The sequence below is a fragment of the Pholcus phalangioides genome, unplaced genomic scaffold (assembly GCF_987345545.1).
Source record: "Pholcus phalangioides strain wild (caught in Gottingen) unplaced genomic scaffold, Ppha-v1.0 ptg000022l_1, whole genome shotgun sequence".
Taxonomy (NCBI): Eukaryota; Metazoa; Arthropoda; class Arachnida; order Araneae; family Pholcidae; genus Pholcus; species Pholcus phalangioides.
The window spans coordinates 40,756,146-40,778,809 of record NW_028301615.1 but is presented as its reverse complement, the minus strand read 5'-3'; the positions used below and the strand labels follow the sequence as shown (position 1 = coordinate 40,778,809).

Here is a 22,664-nt window from a genome sequence, read left to right as displayed (position 1 = left end):
ATTTTTAATTGGGTTGCTATACATTTTTTGGAAATACTGTATATGACATCCATATTTTTATGGGCATCTTTTTCTCAGCCATCTCGTTGGGCATTTTGCCTGTTGTGGCGTTGTATTTGTATTATGTTTTGAACAAAACATAAAGGAATTTCAGGGGGTTTCGGGGTTAAGCCCACGCGCTTCCTGCCTCAAACATGAGGGAATATTGAAGTCTAATCATTTAACATGTCATCACCACAAAGTTACTGATATGGGTCCGATAGCGATATGGAAGCGGTTTCCCGAGTCAAACAGGGCTTGGCCCGTAACTAGGCTGGGGCAAACGAGGCCCCACAAAAAATGTACACTCATTTTTGCATAATAACAACCCTATCACCCCTCCCTCACAAAGAAAAAGTCTGCCCGGGGAAAGCACGGTACTGCCCTAGCTCTGTGGCCCCCCCCCCGCAGAGTCAGAAGCTTAATTTCGACGCTAACCACACCCCTAAATTCCAAAATGTATTGTTTTATAATTTTCCTATCATAAAAAAATTTAAGTAATTAGTTGCAATTTCACAGCACAAAATTTGTCATTTATTCAATAGTAGCAAATGAAAATGACTCCGCGGATCCCCAGGGGTCCATGAATCACAGGTTGGGAAACACTAGTAACTGTTGTTGGAAACTCCATTTGAAAAAAAACATTGTTGCATGAAAAGATTTGTGCTGGAAAATCATCTCTCCGAGATGATGTCCATCCCTTTGGGAAAGAGCGTAAACCATCTCAAGATGGTCTCTCTGGGCGGTCAACGGTTGTCTGTCTGCCTGCTGGAAAATCCTTCATACATGAAAAAATCATTGTTACACGAAAAGATCATTGCCGGAAAATCATTGTTACAGGAAAAGATCATTGTTACCGGAAACGATCGTTGCCGGAAAATCATTGTTACAAGAAAAGATCATTGTTGGAAAATCATTGTTACAGGAAACGATCGTTGCCGGAAAATCATTGTTACAAGAAAACATCATTGTTGGAAAATCATTGTTACAGGAAACGATCGTTGCCGGAAAATCATTGTTACAAGAAAAGATTATTGTTGGAAAATCATTGTTGCAGGAAAAGATCATTGTTACATGAAAAGATCGTTGTTGGGAAATTATTGGTACGCAAACTGCTTGAAAAACCATTAATACACGCAAAAAGAACTGCTTAAAAAAACATTGTTACACGAAGTGTTTGAAAGACTATTATTACTTAAAGCTTTTTCCAATCATTGTTGCTTAGAGCTTGCATTTGGAATCACTGTTGCTCAAAGCTATTGTTTGGAATCATTGTTCTAGAATCACCATTATAAAATCGCTTTTGCTTGATATCATGTTGCTTGAAATCAATCAAATTTTATTTGAAATCGTTTGTTGTTCAAAATCACTGTTGGAAAACCATTATTACACGGCGAGATCTCGTATACAAAATAATCAAGTATTCTTTCTATATTACGAGAACACGAACATAATTGTTCGATATCAATTTTAACGTCAAGGAAAAGAAAAAGTGAACTTTTTCCAAAGTTTACTGCGAAAAGAAACTTTTATTTTCATCACAGGAGTGCGAACATTCAACAAACCAAAAAAAACAAAAAAACCACATTAAGTCTAGGAAGAGAATTCGGCACAAACACAAAGTAATTCTGCAGCATTACCTTATCTCCAGAGGACATTATTATTGCGCTCGAACTTCCAGGAAAAAAGAAATGAAACGCGAAATGGCATATACGTACATACTTATCCACGGGTGGCAAGAGCCAGACACAGAAGAGAGCACCAGCGATCGACCGTAACGCGTTCAATCCTCCAGCAATTAAATAATCGGTTCATTTGGCGAAGTTTCAAAAGTGAATGAATTAATACGATTTTAATCTCTGCGCATTTCGCAGTTGACAGAACACCATTGAAAAGCCCATACAATAATAAGATAACGGTGAAATGAAACAACGCGCTTCTTTTATCAGATAATAATCAATAGCTCACGTCCCGATATGTCGAAGGTTTAATCAAAATCTACTCCATGTATGAATAAGTGAATAATTTCATTAATTAATCCATTATTTCAAAGTCAAGTGAATATAAAGATGCAAATATCTCATTACATTTTCAAAAAAAAAAAAAAAAAAAAACTCATTTCGTTTAGTTTCTTTTATTGAACTTTTGCGCCAGCCGAGTATAACAAATATTCAATCGGCATTCAATCGGCAGGGGTTTTCAAGGGTTTTTTGGGCCCTTGGAAAAGTTTGGGGGGGGGGGGAACCATAAGAATCGATGAAAATAGTTATTCCTTATTTCTGTATTACGTACTGAAAATAATTCAGAAAAGGGGGCTCCGCGGCATGCATTTTAATTGCCTCCACTTGCCAAGGGGTTCGTGGTCCTCATTTAATAGGCACAAGTGGTCCGCGGAACACTAAAGGTTAAGAACCCCTTTGCACTATAGTTTAAAATGTTCAAAATCAAGCTAAAAGCTATTAGAATTGAGTTTCATCAACGTTTTCCAAATCAATTTATTCCTCGAACAAGTATATATATAATTCAAAGATTTTATACATTCCTCAAAAAACGTTATTTAGCTTTTACACGACTCTCCAAGTTGCAATTAATCTTTTGCATGGCTCTCCAAGAAGGTATTTAGCTCTTACATGCAGGACCTGTTTATCGCATGGGAAAACGGGGCAAGTGCCCAGAGCCCACTAATTTTCAGGGGCCCAAAATTTTCCTTTTGTATTTCAGTCATTTACCTCTCTTTCATAGAATACAGTCAGAGAGCGTTTTTATGTGTTTGAGGAAGTAGCGAGGTCACTCAATCCTAATGCAATGTATGATACGACAAGAAAAAGAAAAGCACCTAGAAGCAGGTTCCTTGGATGATGGGGATACTGCTTCTGTAGATCTTTCTCCTAGAGACAATTTTAGAGTAGCATGCCATTTTGCATTATGTGAAGTGTTGATATTGCAACTTACATCTAGAAAAGTTGCTTATGAAACTATATATTTTCGGAAAAAATTTCTTTCTTAAATTGCAAAACAGATGAAGTGTTCCAGCAACATTACAATACTGATTTGGATGATGATTTTGCTGAAGGATTTCAACAGTTTTCGTCGATTAAAGAGGGGAATCGAAACCCTAGAGTAATTTTAAAAAAAGTTGTAATACCTTGACATTAGAGGAACGTTTCCGAATGTCGAGACTGCTTAACATTTTTTTTATGACTATTCTTATAAGCAATTGTACAAACGAGCAAAGCTTTTCCCCTTTGAAAAGATTGAAGTCTTTCCTAAGAACCGTTCTGGATCAAGACATACTTACAGAACTTCATTTGAAAGTGACACAACTTTGAATTTACAATATGACGATCTCATCAGAGACTTTGCAACACTGAACGCAAGTAAGAAAGCCAATTTGATTGACTATTTTACCCACACACACACTCACAGACTTGATACTCCACGTAATTAAATAAATACCTGGCAGCAATCCATGTTTACCATTAATTTGTAAAAGATGACGTATTAATATAGTCTAGGATAGTTGCTTATTAATTTTGATTCACGAATAATAATCAAATGCTTTTTTCAATTGATGTTCTTTGGAGCGAAATGTATATAATTTAATATCTTCATGAAAATGCGAAGAAAGCAAATTCCATTAAAAGTTCATTTTGATAGTAATTGTACATGATTGTTGCATGATGTCATGTAATTTTTTACTTCAAAATATGGAAGGCTGGTGACAGCACCTGTAGAACACAAGCATTCATAACTCTGGAAACATAACTTCAAAAAAACGTTGGTTTCCTGGAATTTGTTTGCCCAGGATCCGAACTTATGATGAACGGGGCCTGTTTACATGACCATTAAGGAATTTTTTAGCTTTAGTAGTAGAATTTCGGAGCTTTTTTGCGACCGAAGAAGAATTTGTTCAGCTTTTGTGTGAACGAAGAAGAATTTATTTAGCTTTCATACGGCCCGCAGAGAAAACACGGGGGAAAATATGACCCCGCAATTCGATAAGTTTGTAAACTCATGATTCATACCAGTGTTTCTCAGAGAAGGGGCGATAGAATCTATAGAGACATGGAATCCTATGGGTTGGTTCAGCAAAGGAGCGATGAGAACATTTTTCCTGGAAGGTGAGGGGGGGGGGGTTTGCAATTAGGTGGAAAGTTTGGGAGATTGATTTGTACGAATAGCAAGATAGTGCAGTAGGCCTAATACAGTCGACGCTCGTTATACGACCCCACATTATAGCGACCATTCCATTACAACGACCGATAGGACATACCAAACGTATCCATATAATGACAATAAAAAAATGTTTGCTTTCTGATATAACGACCACCCAATATGACCATTTGGTCTATTTTCGAAATGACGAGTGGGGGTCGTTATGACGAGCATGGACTGTACCAGTATGTTCGTCATAAACACAATACAAATTTTACGGTGTTTCTCTAAGTTTATGAGGAAAAAATTCATCAGCCCTGTACAGACCGAAAGTAAAGGAATAAGAAAATGTTAATCGTACGCAATTAAATAATAGTCGAAAATCACCGGCACCATTAAGTATGCTTTATTATTTTACACGCGATGAGGTGCATCTAGTTTCGGTAAACGACATCACCCGACTAGACGCCCATCGTAAATTGGCATTCCATATCAGAAAATGCAAGCAAGCATCCCCGAAACGTATCATCCATCAGAGACGTCCCAGTCATCATCACGAAGAGGAAATTGATTCAGAAAAAGGGTTCCGCGAATGTTCAGAGTACACTAGTCCGTGTGTGTGCCCAACGATGCACAAATCCGTAAAGAAAAAAAAAAGGTACAGACCCGCAGCACGACCCATAAAAAAATAATAATTCCGATCACACACAAGCCTCGTACACTCACTCATATGCGAAAATACAATCGTACGCCACGAATGAGTGAGTAGCTTACATCTACAACACTAATGCAAGGGTGTCTTGCCCATTCACCCATGTCGAATCAATGGCGGCGGTGGCGATGATGGTGTGTTTCAGATTTTCATTTCGTATAAGGAAAAAGAAATAGAGGAGAAAAAAATTAATAAAAAAAAAAAGAATTTTCTTCTGATCTGAATGTAATTAGTAAGTTTCGATAAAAAAAGAGCCGCAAAACACACTCCACAATGAGTATTTTCTCGAAGAAGAAGATTGTTCCGGGGTGAAGCAGGAGAGAAATACCTTTGAGGTCACTCAGGTTCGTCTCCATGAATCAATGTATGTCCTTGAGTTACATATACTGTATAATAGTATACACTTTTTTACCTTATCTGCCGATATTCATTTATATTGCTATTCTTTATTTTATTTTTGCCTTACTCCCACCTATGATCAGCGGACCGCATCCTTACACAGTTCAACCAGATTCATGATGTTAAGCCTTTCAGCAAGAAACCAGACACCGACTTGGTTCTGTGGAGCCACGTGGAATCACAATAACGAATAAAAAGAAAACAGATTTCATTAAGGGTAGAAAAATTTTCATGTTTACTATATGAAATTTACGATAAGTATTTTATTTCCATAAATTAGAAAATATTTTATACATATGACTTTGCAAGACCAGGATAAACGCGTTTCAAACGGTTCAAACAAGATCAAAGTCGAGGAAATACTTGAAACATGATGGGGGAAGGTCATAAACCATTATTAAACGGTGAAGACTTTTCTGATTGAAACTTATTGTATGGAAATTCCTGATTTAGGGAGCATAACAAATAAGATTAGCAATAAATAAGGCTATCCACTACGATAATGTGTACATAGCTTTTAATAAGATGTACCACACAGTGGGTATTTTAATAATTTCATTCATCTTACTAGCAGTAATGCCCGGTACCGGGCACGCTTAAATGATAATAATTTTGTCCTTTAATACGGGAGTGATATGGTCACCCTATTTTCGTGAAAAAATAAAATAAACTGATAAGGCGCGAAGCGTCTAAAGATGTGACTAAGGGATTTAAAGGTTGACAAGTAAATTTGAATTTTTGCGTTTCCATGTTCACACTACTCTACACACAGATAACAAACTTGACATAAATAATGTGTCTGAGAGACGATTCATTTGATGCAAAACACATGTGCATGCGTCCGATACCTGTACCGTTTCCATTGTATTAGTCAACAAGAATAGATGGTAGTCAAATTCTCGTGCCTACCAATTCTAACGCGTCTTGTTCTTCTCTAAGGATGGTCCATTAAATTTTCCGTCATGAAGATGTACAAGTAAAAAAATATGGCAATGATTTCGGTTTCAAATTAGTTACATGGAAGTTTTAGAAGAGAAGACCTAAAATTTTTATTGTATCCATTGTGAATAGAATTTTTCATATTCGGAAAAAGCATCAGTTCCCCCAGTACCATTCGAGACAGACAGTAGCAGTAACACCCACTAAGCTATTTTCCTACTGCAGTCCACGCCTCTTATTGTGATCACATCCGGACATCGGTTTTCTGATAACAATAACAAATGATAACTATATCCGAAAAGTCCCGTTCGCAAGTACGGTGGTTGAACGGGACTTAGTATCATTAAACGGGTATTGGTAAAACGGGACAACGGCATTTCCTTCCAACCAACATACAGTAATTGGATGCAAAATGTTCAATCGTTACATTTTTTTATTCCATTTATAAAACGGGATCTCTCTTTTTTTTTTCCCCCCTTTAAGCTAAAATTTAGCATTTTTGTTAATCGGCCATTGCGAGACGTTGGAATGAAACTGTACATCACAAATTACGATATTTTTTAGTGCACAATATGCTTCATAGATTCCCTTGAGAAAGTCTCTCGGGAAAAGAAATTTGAATCTGGTCAACTGAATGAAACTGATCACGAACTGAAGTAAAGCGATTTTTTCGTCATACATTTGTCTCCACTATAGGAAGACCATTGCAAAAGCACTTCCACACATACATGGATCACAGCAAATGCTATGAACTGATACAAATACAACGCCACAACAGGCAAAATGCCCAACGAGGTAGCTGAGAAAAAGATGCCCATAACAAATATGGATGTTATATAATTCAAAAATACAGCTGGGTGATTACGACATTAAGTACGGAAATATTTCTGTGGTGTTGGGTCAGAACATAACTCCAAAATCACAATTTTGAGATATAAGCATTTTCATTGTCATTTAAAAATCAAAAATAAAGCATATAGCTACACAAATACAAATGAAAATATCATAGATCAATATATTGTTTAGCCATACAATGCCTCCTCCTCAACACCTAGCCTCCTACATAGTCTTTGCAGCATGATAACGCGATAACTTACAGGAAAAAAAATTAAATTTCGTTAAACCTCCAAAATGCAAAAGTTTCGGCGGGAAAAAACGATAATATTATCCGAAGTTCTGATCACTATAAACGAATTTTTCCCATATTGTGATATTGGTCCCTTCCGTTCTTTGCAAAAGTGATAACATTGTCCAAATGACAACATTATTCGTGATTATAATAAGCTGCGTCGACTATTTCCAACAAAAGCAAACAGCAGTGTAAAGATTGAAACTAGTTTCGGAACCAATGACCAACCTATAACAATTGATTTTCCAAAGAAAACGACAAGCGAAAGAAATTCCAGGACTGAATAGATAGTCTCTCACAGCGTTTTTAACCTTTCTGAAACCAAGAACTAGTAAAATGTAGTGCAAAATTCTTCTCAAAATTTATGAAATAAATAAAAAAATATAAATAAGATTGACATAACACACACAAACAAAGACCTTTTCATTTCCAACTTAATTTTTGGAAAAAAAAGTATGCGGGTGGCAGTAGGGACAATTTGCCTGCGCGGGGTATCACCTGATGAGAAAATGTGCAAATGTATGAGAGCCTCATTTTAGGGTCTAAATTTGGCGCAACCGTTTTCTTTTGCGAACAACATCAATAATCGTGTGTACTGAGTGGTTACTAATAGCCAGGTTCTCAGATCTGGTAAGGATCTGGTAGTCAACGTTTTAACCGTGAAATTTTTTCTTTGCGTGTTTCCCATAGTCATTGGCTTATAATAACACTACTGGCCTCTCTTGAAATGTCGGTAGTATCGCAAACAACACCAGTAGGAGTTAGACATATAAATCCATGGTTCGCGTGCCAACATTCAATGTGGCCCGCGACCTGAAACTTAATTTTGTAAAAATGTACTAAATAACTGATTCAGCAGCGGTTACTCCACATTACGCTCTTTCACACTGTAGCTTCTACTATGGATGCCAACGAGCCATGGTTGAAATCGCACCAGAAGCCAACGAAGATAGATGGCATGTAAAAAGATGATATATCGTAGTTTTCGTCAAAAATTATCATTATGCTATGTAAAAATGTATAAAAATTTTAGAATCATGAAATATTTTATTCGATTGTGGCCCGTGACATGTTTCCAAATCAACTGCATTCGCCAAAAGGTTGAGCAACCCTGAAATACACAGTCACCTCCCAAAAAATCTTGCAGGAGAAGAAATCGGGATGAAAATTCTTAGTGTTTAGCGACATTTATGTTAACATAGTTATGGCACCACAAATACAGCCGGGAAACTCGAGTAATACAGACAAATGCAATTAAAGAGATAAGAAAAAAGCTAGAGAAAACATTTTCAGGTTAAAAAAAATCTAAAACCTCAATTAAACTGGAAATACGAGGAAAACGTGTTATTTTAAACTCAATTTCAATCTCCCCACACACACACACACACACATGCTAAAGCGAGACCGGATATAGCAAATCATTAAGAAAGGAACTAATTTCACGGCAAATTAATTGGTTTCATGAAGATTGCCTGGAAATATATAGAATTCTTTTAGACATGGGGGGAACTATTAGAACGAAATCTGATACGAGGCGCATTCTTTTCTTAAGTACAGAGATTATACCTGCTGTACTTTCCGATTTCAGCCGTAGAGGATACAGTCGATTAATCCCGTTTTATTTTTCTTCCCCCTATTATTTACTGTACGATGAGGTTTTTATTCGTCGTTTTACATTCTTCAGAAATTTATCGTGCATGAAAACAAAAAATATTTTCCTTCCTAAGGCAAATCCTAAAGAAATTTTCTTCCCTGCTTCAATCGGTGCTTATTTCAAGACCAAATAACGCTGGAAGTTATTTGGTCTCACAAATGCTCTCTGAAAATGTAGAAATCTTTATAGAAAGAATTTTTATTTTATTTTTATCTCTACAGTACGTACTTATATGCCACATTGAACTTCAGATTTTATTTCATCTCATTATACATATAGAATGCATAGCAAACAAGGGGGTGTATGGCATTTTACTGGTGAACCGTTGATCTTAGGGGTATACTTCCGATTAGAAAAAATTTCAAATAACATGTAGCACTCAGATATGTCATTCATGTTTCAAGGGGCTATATAGTTATTCAAATAAAAAAAATTAACTTTTTAGACAGTCCCCGTGTGCCCGAAAACCCAATTAGAAAGCTGTTGCCGTCTCTCCCGATGCCAACAAAAAACATTCCACTTTTTTAAGTGCAATATTCAGAGATATTCCGATTCGAAAAACACAGGAAATTGGGGGAAAACAGCGTTAAATGCGGGTAAAACGGGTTTTCCGCATTTTTAGAGCTTTTTTTCACTAAATATCCTCCGTTTTTAAAATGTAAATATCCCAGTGAATATGTCACTAAGAATAAAGAAAAAAGGATTGTCTCGCTGTGATATAATGATAAGTGCGCTTGCCCAGTATGCAAGAGGTGCGGGGTTAGATTCCCGGTGGAGAGAAACAACACTTTTTTCCTGTTCACCTCGGCATAATATCCTGAAAGCCTATTAATTTCATGTACCTCAGCCGAGCAAAAATATCATCCATCTCAGAATTTAAAATAATTTCGGACATACTAACGATTCACAGAGAAAATAATTGTTAGAAAATTCTACTAATATATAAGAGGCATATCTAGAATAATATTATATATCCCGATTCTGATCGAAATCCCGACAAGCAGAAATCCCAACAGTCGCAAATCCTCACAATACCTAAGTTCAAATAGCTCCGAATTCTGAAAATACCAAGATACCGACAGCTTCAAATCCCCACAATACAGCACAATAATCCATCCACCCAGCTCAAAAAATCTAGAACATAGCAAAATCAAATCCTCACAATATCGAAATTTAGATCGTTTCAAATCTTCAGAATATCGAAATCCAGACAGTTTAAATCTTGAAAATACAAAAATACCGACAGCTACAAACTCACAATAACGAATCCTAACAATACCAAAATCCTGAAACAGTTCCAACTCCCGAGTACCGAGATCCCGATTACTCTAAATCAGTGTTTCCCAAAGTGGGCGATGGAATGGTTCAGGGAGGCGATAGAGCTTACGGACTTAACATAGGATCCTACGGGCTCACTTGAGTTGGGGAGCAATGAGAGAAAGAAATTTCTGATGAAGGGGGCGATGGAACAAAAGGTTTGGGAAACTATATAAATCATGGTTTCCCAACTTTTTTTGTCCCATCACCCCTTCTTCAGAAATTTTTTTCTCCCATAGCCCCCAACACAATCTAACCCATAGAATCCTATGTTATACTCGTAGCTTAGACCGCCCCCTGGAACATTCCATCGTCCCCGGAGGCGTTAACGCCCACGTTGGGAATCACTGCTCTAAATTGTCAGAATACCGAGAGAAATCTGTACTACTCAATCGTTCAATATACACGTTGTATTTGCTTCTACACAGCGTTTTTTTTTCAAGTACAGAATAGAATATAAATTCATAAGTGGCGAGGGTATTCGTGAATTTCATTGAGTGAAACTAAAACTAAAAAAAATGGCAACACATGCAAATGCTAAATGCGTATGTTTACATTGGATGAACGCAGGTGTCGAGGAGATATGATCGAAGTGTTCAAAATTTTCAATGGGATGGATAGGATGGACCATGAACTTTTAGTACACCGCCAATCGACTGCTTTTACAAGGGGACACCAGTATCGATTGGTGAGGGACAATGCAAGGTTATGGTGTCGCAGGGAATTTTTCTCCAATAGGGTTGTTAATAAATGGAATAGCTTACCCCCGAAGGTAGTAAATTGTAACACAATTGACACGTTTAAAAAGAAATACGATAAACATGTTGGGGTAAATCGAGAAGCTATCCATTCTTAGAATAAGACAACCATAAGTAATCTTTATGGGCATCGTATAATATTTTATCATGTGTATATATTGTTTGTAATTTGTGTTAATTGCATTTTTAATTGGGTTGCTGTATTTTTGAAACATATGACAACCATATTTTTATGGGCATCTTTTTATCAGCCACCTCGTTGGGCATTTTGCCTGTTGTGGTGTTGTATTTGTATTTGTATTTGTATAAATGATTCATGCGATTGTGATTTGTCATGTAAATTATTATGAAAATCATGTTTGTTGTTTCTTAAAATAAAAACACGAGATATTAATTGCAAGTTGTGGTGTTAAAAATTATTTTAGAGTTTTTTTTCCTTCTTTACATAAACACTGATTTACTGACACCGTAGCTTACTCGAAAATGTGTAATCTTTATTTAAAACAGTAAATGAAAATATCCTTCATAACATATAAATTATACTATGATAATGAATATAAATACTCCTATTATATTTTATATATTTTGTCACGCTCAACGTTCTTTCGTGAACTACATTTCGATTTACTGAGAGTCCCACTGTCCTTCACTTTCCTCACCGATTCATAATTTTTAGTAATTTCAGCAACAATTGGTGATTTTGCTGACTTATGGCAGCGTTTCTGGTGATAATTGGTGTTGTGTAGTATTTTGCCGTATTTCAGATCACAGTTTCCCGAAACGAAAGTGGTCCCCAGTAATATAATGTGTGTGAATATATTTATATATATAATTTCATGGAATACATTTTAGTTTATTGCGATTTGATGCAGTCCTTCATTTCCCGGTTTTTCAGCTAATTTGTCATAAATTTCATTTTTTGATTACAATTTGCTTCATATTTAACATTGTGATTTCCAGTAATTTCTTCGATCAGATCTGGTTACCCTAAGTATGAAGGTATAATTTTTATTCGAACCACTAAGAATATTACTAATATCAATAAAAAAAAATTTCATTTAATTAAAATAATCAAGTCCGCCTGCGGACCACCTGTACCATCGTGACGTCACGGACCATAGGTTGAAAAACGCTGCGCTAGGTTACTGTAACGAAAATCATTTTCAACCACTATATTTCATATAGATATCTATGCTTCTATGTATATTTTCAATCATGTAGCAGTTTTTTTTTTAAATTTATTCAGTAAATTATGCACAGTCACAAGTACAGTAAATACGCATTCTGAATTTGTTTTGTTTTGTTTTTCAGGGACAAAAATAATCCGAAAATAAATATTTCATTATTCACGAAACGTTGAAGTTTTCACGGAAAGACACGTACAAAAAGAAGAAAAGAATGTTTCATACATGGAATAAATTTACTTTTGTTACCGAGCAGGCACTAGAGCATATACACAATTCGAAATGACACAGATACGTCCAGTTAGTCAGGAAAAAGAATATACATATAAGGTTTTCTCCTCCTCCTAGACACAAACACAAAATCTGCAAATAGCATTTCCATTACATAGTAGAACCTCGTTTATACGACGTTCAAGAGTCCGAGTCAAAACGCCGTATGAGTGTTTAAATCGAATATAACTGAGACTTTAACAAAAAATAATTTCTCTCACCCACAGACATACAAAATATTATAAAATTCAATGTGTTTAATTGCATCTCCCACATTATGCTGTAAAAAAAATATTTCAATCATACTTGAGGGGAAAAAAAAATTAAATCGCATTTCAAATCACTTAAATAAAATTTAGCGGTTTATTATTTTTTTATCGTGAGTAAAAAAATTGCAACAAAATCTTCTCGACTTGGAAAAATTTCCCATCTTGGATTCTCATTTTTTTGGCAGCAGATGATTCGCAAACAACAACTTGGTTTTTGAATTTTTTTTCTCTGCTTTATAATCGTTTTCAAAGTTGACGCAGGGATATTCAACTGTTTTGCAAGATCAACTTTACGTCATTAATTTGAAATTATTGTCAAAATTTCCAGTTTCTTTTAGAGAAAGCTCTTTTCGTTTTCTGGACATTACGAACGGCGGATTTGACACAGCCCCCAGCAAACAAAGCACCTCACCTAGAGAAAATTTTACAGGAAATGATCAAAAGAACTTACTGGGTGTGGGCAGTATATGTCTCTTATCGGCAGACCTGTACTCTCAAAATGGTTACAATATGAACTTTGTTACCCTCTGGGAGATAACGCTGAAAACATCGGGAGAAAAAAAATTCAGAAAGGACATATGGCCGTCAAACATTTGAAACCCGTGTTTTTTGCGGTTCACCGCGTCTGCGTATTCTCAGACACAAGTAATAAATAAATCACTTGAGGGTCAACTCTGCAAAATGCCCATCAGCCAGATCACTGGCTATTTTTGTATATGTCAGCAATCGCCCTAAAACTCAAGACATTATGCACGAACTATTGCAGCAACACGTTTTCACTGCATACAAAAATTGTGCGTATAAATAATGTTTTCCTCAAAATATTCAGAGTTTGAGTCGAAGTGAAAATATCGAATAACTGAGGTTTTTACGTCGAATAATTGAACTATTTTAACATTGAAATGTATGTGAACCAACTGCGTCGTATAAACGTAAAAATCGTATAACTGAGCGACGTATAAACGAAATCGAGCGTAATCACAGAAACGAATCTCTCTCTGTCTCTACTTCATTGTCTACTTGTCCAAAGCTAATTGTGTTTTCGTCCCACGTAAATAAGAGACTACGAGACATGATCCAAGTTTAGCGAGTGATTGTACGAGAACAGTTCCGAGAGGAGATAGAAAATAAAAAGGTTAGACGAGAAATAACGAATCCCCGAAACAAAAAAAAAAACTGCTCTAAATTCTTAATACCTTCATATCATTGAAACACATCGCACGACATTTCAACTTCAGATGCTTACTATATACATGTACGCATCATCCAACATGACGGAATTGTCCTTGACTCATTCATGACAGCCATTCCGACACGAAATGAGAGTCATATGTAATGAGAGTCTTTGAAATCGGGACACACACATGCAGAGAGGATTATTATAATTATTCTCAATAATATAACTTGTAAATACCATGCGTATATATTATTGTCACGGTAGGATATATATTGAACATTTTTTTTCCATTATCTTCAGCAATAAAATTGCGTACAATTAGTATTTCTGATCCTCGTAAAGAGGTTGAGGTTTAAACGAGCGTATCATCCTCCTATGAGGGATAATTTATTAATAATAAATATTCAAACTGAAAAATTAAAAATCTATAGATATTAAAACTAAAAAAATAATTATAATTATTGTGAGATTATATAATAATTGTTACATTGATCGAAAGTCTAATTATTATGAGGTAACATTACCTACATAGTCAAGTCACTTTGACGTAACCACCATCTAATACCTAAAATAACGGTTTTGCCGCCCTTCTTTAATTATTATTTTATCGAACACTTATTCCTTAAATTTGCAGAGCTACCCTGGACATAATGCTACCACCACCGGCTTGCATTCTATGTTTTTTATATTATGCATGAAGTTTTTATTTCATTATGGTAATGGTGACCATATTTGGTCAAGAAAAATAAAATCGGGAAATTGGGATAATTAATACATGACACCACCGATTCTCACCGAATATGTTGCTAATTGTCGGCGAAATATAATCATTTAAAACATACACACAAAGCATTTTGGGGTGGAGCTAGCTCCTGAGCCTGAAAAAAAGTAATTGTTGCATGTTTGTCGGTACTAATAACAACGGGGGGGGGGGGGTGGAAGAAGAAGAAATTCTCACATATATAATATAAAGCAGTGGTTCTCAACCGGTACTCCGCGGAGCCCTTGAGGTTCCGTGTGAACTCTACAGGGGCTCCGCGGCCACTCGAGAAAAACAAAAAAACTGCAAATTTGAAAAAATATATACATAAATGTTTTTTTAATAATAAAAGTAAATCATTAACTTTGATAAATAAATAAAAAAATATGCCTACAGGACACCGCCATAGACATTATACACCAGTAAGGGCTCCGCGAGTTAAAAAAGATTGAGAATCACTGATATAAAGAAATGAGTGGCAACAGGAATGGAGAAGATCGATTTAAAAGAAATCGGCATTTAACGACGTGTGCAAAATGGAGGATTACAATATCAAATAAATAATTTAAATTTTCTTGAGTTAGCAGTTTTCTTGTGGGAGGGCAGAGAATGGTTTTGTGAAATTTCTCAAACATAAATATTTGAGTAACCAATAATCATATATAGAAATATGTCCAATTCGGAGAATTGAAGGAGGGATTATAAAAATGTGACGATGGGTATGCCAGAAAAAAAAATTGCTTTTATTAGCGCCATCTGCTATTGATTTAAAAAACTAATTGTGAGTTATTAATTTGATAAAATACATTACAATTTTTTTATCTTAATCAGAGTGAAATTCGATTCAGTCAAGTCCAGTACCGGTTAAAATAATCTGAATCACTGTACTAACGTCCATTTCAAGTTTCGGTTTCAATATTTATACGATCCAATCAGAATTAGTTTCGGTTTCACTAAAGGCATCTATATTATCAATTACAGCAATAATATTTGCTGTTTTTTTTTGTTTACGTGAACAATTTCTTTTTCTGAAAAGCAATTTATTTATTTATTTTTTAATATGTGCTGTAATTTATCATTTCGACAATATTTAAGAAAGTTGAGTCCACTTACAACAAAATCTGATATACCGAAACATCGATTAATACTAATTTCACTTCAAACTTCATGAACCACAAGCCATGAAAAGTCCCAAGATGATATAAATATATAGCAATACAAGGTCTATAATTGTTAATTGTTTACAGTTACTACTACTACTGTACTACTTAACCTTACATGCACCTCGTACACATTCCTCTGCGGAATCTAACGAATCGGCACATGCCGGAATGTGTGTTTTGAGTATGTGTGGCCCCTAACGTATTTATATTGTTGACGTGCTCTTGTTTTAGTGTTCATGTTGCCATCTCTCTTTCATTTTCTGAAGTAAAGATGGAAATGCTTGTATTTTCATGTTATGTCAGTATCATGTCGTAGGTCTACCTACTCTGCGGAGAGACTTTTTCAAATGGGAGACCGGCTTCATTCACACCTCGAAGCTGGAAAACCACAGACAGTTACTGCAATTGATGATATATTGATAAAAAAAGGGGGGGGGGGAGAGAGAGAGAGAGAGAGAGAGAGAGAGAGCTGAACTCTTTGGACGGGATTTGATCGCATAAGTGCAGTGCTTGTTGAGAAATAAATTTGCGCATAATTATGATAAATTATTTTTGCGTTATATTGGTGGTTAATCCACCTTTTGGCTCTAATGAAGTCGTTTTTTCAAAAAAAAAAACAAACAAAAAAGTGTGCGCCCTTTGAGATTTCGTTTCGATATAGTCAGCGTATATGGTCTGGTGATCCTGGTGTACATATGCATATAGTACTTATCTATTCTTTATATCTACTAGAATTTACTCATAATAAGTATTCTAATCCCCTAGTAATAATAAATAAAAGTGAACTTTTATTTTATTATTGAGAAATCCCGGTGGGACCCGACCCTACTTACGTTATTTTTCACTTTTCCTGTAAGCCTTTAGTGGCGTCAGGTGAACATAAGGTGTCGTTAAAAGTAATTTAACTTATCTGGCCATGGCATTTTGCACTACTGCTCGTTGAATTGGCAGAGTGATGATGGAGAGGGTCTTGACGAGTTATTACTACTCGTTGGAACATTCGTGGGGGACACCATCAATCAGAGTTTTCAGCCAAGATAAATTAGTTTTGTTTTTCAGTGTCATCTATCTTGACTTTACACGTATGAATTTTGGTGATATCTTCACTTTTCATCGTTTCTTTTATTTGAAAAATTAGTTTTTCAAAAATTTACAGACGACCTGATAATTTTAATAAATCACGCCCACTTATAAAATAATCGGATACAGTGAAATATCGGTTAATACGATGTTGCCTCGGCCTTCGTGATCCGTCTTAACGAAACCCAGAAACTTTTCTCCAACTCCCATCTCGTCTGTAATCACCGCAGAATTTGTTAATCGCACACAAAATTAGTCTAACACATCCTACGTCAAACTTGCTGTAAGGATGCTCTTCTTTTGATGATGGGCACAAGCGGTGCTCACGACTAGAAAATAGGTTGAAAACCTCTGTTTTAAGGAATTCTTCGAGCAATATCCGTATTGTAAATTACCAATATTTAAAGTTTATATTTTCGGGATGCCGAAAAGCACAAATTTCGAATTGGGCGATTTTTCAAAAAAAAAAAAAAAAAAAAAAGACTTTCTTTCGCTTTTCTTTGAGCGTCATTGCATATCATTTCTCCGGAGACCATTTTCCGGCTGTTTTGGTTATGAACTAATTCTAACTGGAATTTTATTCGTTCGTTTTTGCGATATTTATAAAATTATTATAGAGAAAATTAACTGTTTTCCAGTGCTTATCGGAAACGAATACAGGCATATACAGAAATGAATATGAATAATAAAGCAGTATTTTCTATGTGGCAGGGATTCCTAACCTATGAGTCACGACCCAAACTTGGGTCGCACAGGCTTCTGAGATGGGTCGTTCAAATCCACCGAGAGCCAGGGACTCGAACTATCGTTCCTGATCCAAACCTGATTCGCAGAGACTTCCGAGATAGGGTCTCTTTAGCTATGGACCACCGACTCAAAATTAATCCTTAGGGTCTTCTCAAATGGGTAGTACAACTGCATTTATAGGCACGGATTCTCGAGCAATATGGATCGTGGCCCAAACCCGATTCGTATGAATCCATTAACAGGGCTGTTATAAATACACTTATTGCGCCACTGGTTTCACTGATTTCGAAGAACAAACAGTCCGCACATGGGTCGTGAAGCCGATCATGTTGATCCGCTGAAAATGTTGTCCGGCTGAAAAATGTTAAAAAACCGTGTTCTATGGTACATATCAGTAAAACTTAGAGATATAACTAAACAATATCTCGGATGGAACTTTATATCACTTTCTATCTGTGTCTCATATCACATGGATTGACAAACTGCGAAAAGATCTAGGGGACAAAAATGTTTTAGGCGCCAAACATTTTTTTCTCACAGAAACCTGTCAAAAATAGTATTTCTTTCGACTTTTCCAGGAAAAATTTACCGTCTTCGTAATTGACAAATACGCCGATATAAATTCCAAAAATTTTGTGTTGTCTCCTCAGGTTCCAATTTAGTAACCACACATAGAAAATTCTAGACGTCAATACTAATTTCTTAGTCGACCTGGTGCCTGGAATTTGTCCAGCCCCGGCATATTATAACAGGAAAAAAAGGGATGAACGACGTTTCGATTGCTGCCCGAGTAAGGAAAATCTGGCTGATAATAATTTCGGTATAAGGTTCACCTGCCATGTTAAAAAACTGGAAAGTGAGGGCAACCGATAATTTTTTTTTCAAATTGGAGTGAAAGCAATCGACTCATTTTTTCTCCCAAACGATTCATCGTGAGGGCAATTAACCTGCACCCAACGCAGGTTAAGCGCGTGTAACCAACACGCTCACATCAGGTTAACTCGCGATATTTGCCTTAAGGCCGAAACACACTACGCTGACGTGATGTGATTATAACGCCACGTCAGAGACGTTGTGAATTCTGATTCGTGGGAATTGTTTCAGACGTGTTTTACTAGTCCTTGTTTTCAGAACTGGTTGAGAAACACTGAGTTGCACACATTCAAAAAGCCGATGTTGGTATCAAAATAGAAGTGATCACAATGATGTGACACGACCATGTATTTGTTCGGTTTATGTGAAGAAAATATCGAGATATGGCACGATTCCCGGCAGTGAAAGTGTGATAGAAAACTATTCAAGCAGTATCAAATACATAAAACATTATCACACTTCTATTTACGGCAGTATTTTATGTCTCTACGGCCAGGTCTCGCGGTTGCGACAAGCGCCAAGTTATGGCATCGCAATAGGGGAGTCTCAGAGACAATGAAAAGCCGTGAATCACAAATGATTGGCAAGAAACTGAAGGAGGAAAAACAAACGAACACACACACAAAGAGAGAAAACAGTGTCCAGCAGTCTCTATAGTCTTTCGCACCGTGCTACAGACAGACAGATGCAAATGCAATCGAAGAGGGTCAAGCCGGTCAGGCTAGGGAGAAAGAGGGTCAAGCCACGAAGGCGAGAACCGCTATAACATGTAGGAAACAAACAAATAAAAATAGGTTGCAGGTAAATCTTCGAAGCGTTTTCTTTCATGAATGGCAATGGCGACACCATCAGAAAACACGAGAGAAGGACAATAGCGAAAACAAGCAAATGTACAGGTGAAAAGTGGAACGATTGGTCACCGGGGACATTTAGATGTCATCGCTGAAATGTTAAATTACAGTGTTTCGTTTAGTTATGACGATAACGGCACAGAGAGAGAGAGGTTCGACTCCCGCTGAATAAGAATTCATCTATTATCTCACACACACACAGTCGCTTGGTTTTGTTCTATTTGATCATTGAGAGAGATTCCTGTAGGCTATAACTTACATAACCTTCAAGGGAACTTTTCGCTTCGTACAAGTCTCTCAAAGTCAGAGATACTTTAAGCGATCACAGGGCTTCTGCATGGGTGGGGAAACGGGGAGTGGGCATGGGGGGGGACTGCCCCCCAGCTTTGCATATATATGAATTACAACATCATCATCATCATGCCCCCCCACAGACTTTCAAGTCTATCTTCGCCTATGGGCTTCTGACATGGGTCGTACAAATCCACTCTTACAACCCGATTATGAATTGTTGCACCACTGGTTTCAGGTGCATCTTCATGATTTCGACGGCCTGGGCTGGAACCCAGACATTTTTCGGGGCCCACTCTTGAGCCATGATGTTATAAATTTGGGGTGGTAGGAGTCGTCATCCAAAAATTATTGCAGGATGCACAGAAGTGCTGAAAGATATCTATGCAAAAGAAATAAACACACTAAACAAAAAATTTTAATAATTTAGTAGAAATGATGAGAATTTGAAATTAACGAAATGCATAATGACCGAATTAATTAAAGTAGTAACTGAAAATTTATGAAAGAAACAATTTCAGAATTGGTAAATTGATCTTGTTTAATTTAGTGCCATGGGCTCTGGACCCGTTGGCCTCCCGTTAAGATGCCGCTGACTACTTTACCGCAACACCAATTCCGGTCACATCGCTATACCGATCGAGTTGTTTTGGAAATGAAGGAGCCATCTATCGGTGGCCACCTCAGGTTCGGTAGAGAAGAACTCGTTACTATATCCTTCCCCAGGATCGAACCCGCGGTCCTAACGGAAGTCTTCACGGTGGTAGAGGAGCATCTTATCACAGCACCACTCGGGCGCACATGCCACTGACTGGTTTTATAAAATTTTGAAAACCAAAAATTTTATTTAAAGAACATTTAATAGGGATTTTGAATTCCAATTTTAGGCCCATGGGTCGTAAAGCTGATTATGCTATTAATTGTGGACAGCGGCTAGAAAAGGTTAAGAACGCCCCGCTCTCTAAGTAGGGAGTCTTGAACGTAACGTAAGTCGTGAATAACCATCAATTACAACGGTGATTCCCAACGGGTGCCCCCGCCCCCACAAGAGGGTAATTTGAGAAGGAGGTTTTATATTAAGTTTTGAACTTTTCATAACTTCCACCATTTTCCATGTTTAAATTTATACTTTTTAACCAATTTCATGATTTCTTCGTTCGGGGTTTCTTAAAGTTTTGTATTGCACGGACAATTTGTGCCAGTAAGATGAAGCCCACGGACCCCCGTTCCAATAAAATGAAGCAAAATGAAGGACGCAGACAGTTACAAAATAATATTCTGCACATAGCAAGATAAAAACAATGAGTATATTGCTTTCTCTCATCCAAGTTCACAGATCCCTGAAGCCTTCCCAAGGACCCCTGGTTAATAGAACCACTGCTTCTGACTAAGCAAATGACTTTCTCGGTTTCCTTCAACGTGAAAAGGACTTTTTGAATAACAAGAATCACAAACGACAGGGGAAAGAGGGAGAACTAGGGTGTTAAACTATGCAAAGCAAAAAGCAGTGGTTTTACATTAAAAGAAAGCTTTGATATGGAACCATGAAATTTCACTGGGGGAGGGGGAGATAAGCCTACCCCTCCTGAAAAAAGTTCTAGTTGGAGGGGGGAATCAGGACTTCAGAGATGCTTTGGTGGGACATGGGTTAAAAAACGGTTAGGAACCACTGATTATCACAAGTACAGCAACAATTTTTACTTAAGGATCAGCATAATACAAATTTCCGAATGCAATTTAAAAAAACTATGGTTCAATTGGGGTGTCAATCAACACCTCGCGAGCACTCTTGCGTGATGCGGATAGCACTGCGGAGTAGCAAAAAGCAACTGGTTGAGGATGGTTTAATAGAGCCTTGGATGCAAGAACTCGCCCACAGATGGAGAACCGTGATTTTTTGAAAGAAGAAACTTGATAATAAAAAGAAATATTTTTCGATGGTTTTGAATTAATACGGGGGGGGGGGAATTCTATCAAAAGAGATAACAAACTAGAAGAAAATTCAACGAATAAGCATTTTCTTTACAGATATTTTATATATAAGCAAACTTTTTCTCTGGGAAATACCCAAAGAATACACAAAAAGGTAATCTGATCTATGTACCTTCTTTTTTTTTTTTCGAGACCAAATCTCTCGTTTCCTTAAAAATGAGAAAACAAAATAGAAGTGAAATAGTTCCCGAAAATAACTATTTAAACAATTTTTTTTATTATATATCTCTATAAGAGTTATATCTCTTGAACATTTAATGATGCCCTTCTCGATAAATATAGTTCTCGAATTACTACTACCAGTAGGGAAAAAAAATTTAAATAATTTTTTCTTGAGGGAAAACCCATTAAAATTATTCAAAAGATATCTTTGAGCATTTTTTAAAGAATTTATTTAAAGAAAATTCCAGGAAACTCCCTTTTCTTAAATTTAAAAAACAAGACACGTTTCCTCAAAGAAACTGAATAATATTGATAAAAAATTTAGACATTTATTGTTCGTGCCAAAATAATGAGCATTTCAGGCTGAAGATTTCGATACCAAACGTTTCGTGTCCACGTCTGTTGAGACATCTTAACTGAAGATGTCTACCGCAGATGTGGACGAAATCTTTGTGAGTCCGATTCTTCTAAACTATAGCTATTTAGCCCGAAATCATCAATTTACTGGGAAGACGGCTTTTAAAAAGCTGAATTTATTATAGCGAGATTGTGAATTTTGATCGGTTTTTGCTGCACTGCGGTCATTTTCTGCACACGAGGGAAAATTTGACCGGGTCCTGCAGCTAATACTTTATAGCAGGCGTGGATCCCCCAGGGCAATGTGGCGGGAGGGGCGATTAAGTATGTAAATTCATTGAATCATCCTGTATTTTACGAGACCTATCAGTTAACCCCTATATTAT

General features: G+C 36.5%; 1 protein-coding gene across 1 annotated transcript in view; it reads right to left on the bottom strand.

The window, feature by feature from the left end:
• Positions 1-22,664, bottom strand: part of LOC149070441 (uncharacterized) — a 236,875-nt gene that overhangs the window by 39,547 nt on the left and 174,664 nt on the right. The window lies entirely within an intron of this gene.